The sequence below is a fragment of the Myotis lucifugus genome, unplaced genomic scaffold (assembly GCF_000147115.1).
Source record: "Myotis lucifugus unplaced genomic scaffold, Myoluc2.0 scaffold_10305, whole genome shotgun sequence".
NCBI classification, from domain to species: domain Eukaryota; kingdom Metazoa; phylum Chordata; class Mammalia; order Chiroptera; family Vespertilionidae; genus Myotis; species Myotis lucifugus.
This window is the reverse complement of record NW_005881353.1, coordinates 4,386-5,839: the sequence shown is the minus strand read 5'-3', so window position 1 is coordinate 5,839 and position 1,454 is coordinate 4,386. Positions and strand designations below refer to the sequence as shown.

General features: G+C 41.1%; 1 pseudogene; it reads left to right on the top strand.

The window, feature by feature from the left end:
* The first annotated feature begins 774 nt into the window (after positions 1-774).
* On the top strand, positions 775-1,115 carry LOC102436463 (annotated as a pseudogene).
* Positions 1,116-1,454: the final 339 nt, after the last annotated feature.

Below are 1,454 nucleotides of genomic sequence, written 5' to 3'. Positions count from 1 at the left end.
CAACTGTCAGCTGATTTCTCAACAGAAACTATGCAGGCCAGAAGGGAGTGGCAAGAAATATTCAAAGTGATGAATAGCAAGAACCTACAACCAAGATTACACTACCCAGCAAAGCTGTCATTCAGAATTGAAGGTCAGATAAAGAGTTTCACAGATAAGAAAAAGCTAAAGGAGTTCATCACTGCCTAACCAGTTTTATATGAAATGCTGAAAGTATCCTTTAAGAAGAGGAAGAAGAAGAAAAAGGTAAAGATAAAAATTATGAACAACAAATACATATCTATCAACAAGTGAATCTAAAAATCAAGTGAATAAATAATCTGATGAACAGAATAAACTGGTGAATATAATAGAATCAGGGGCATAGAAAGGGAGTGGACTGACAATTCTCGAGGGGAAAGAGGTATGGGTGGTATGGGAAGAGACTGGAAAAAAATTGTATTTCTATGGATGAGGACAGTGTGAGGGGGGTAAGGGCAGAGGTTGGGGTGGCCGGGTGAAGGGGAGCTATGGGGGGAAAAAGAGGAACAACTGTAATAATCTGAATAATAAAGATTTAATTAAAAAAAAGAAGTGTAAAGGAAGAGTTATGGCGCTTTGCATTTGTGGAAATGGTTCATCTGGAGAGCTGATTAACTTAATGCAATACAGTGGACTTTTGCTTATTATCTTTACCAAGGACTGAATGGAGTCATTATTTAAACTTTATCAGAATGGATTGATGTTAAAGATGTTAGTGAAAGCGGGTGGGTCTTTCCCTAGGCAGAGGGCTCCATGGTGGGTGGTGATGCCGCCGCAGCGTTGGGGGAGCTGGTTTCTGGGGTACCGCAGGCCACTGACTTCCCGAGCAGTTCTCGGAGAGCAGGAAGCAATGGAAGGCCCGTATGCAATTCGTCCTGCACCACCTGCCCGACTACCACGACCCGCCTGCGGGCCCCAGCCATCTGGACCAGCTGCTGTCCTTCTCCAGGGTCTGGGCCAACCACCTCTCCCTGGGTTGCAGTTATAACAAAGACCTTTTAGATAAGGTGATGGAAATGGCTTATGGGGTTGAAGGGGAAGACCTGCCACAGTTTACTACCAGAAGTGAGTTAATGAGAAAGCATCAAAACTAAGCTGGAAGATTCATCACATTTTCAATATCAGCTACAGGCTAGAAAGGGGGAAATGTGACTTTGACCATAGAAGCTCTCTTACAACTCCTGCTATTACCAACTTGTAGGAAAGAGGCAGTTGGGATGAAAGTGGCATTTTAAAAGGTCTCATTTTTCCAGTAGCTATCATTGTAAAAGTATGCATGGATATTTATGTATTTATAAGTCATGCCTTTTAATTTTGTTTTTGAATATCAAACTTTTTGTTAAAATGCATATTTTTTAATGTTAATGCAATAATGGCAGGTAATGGGTTTTACACTTTGGATTTCTCAACAATGTACCCTTAAGAGTGTAAAA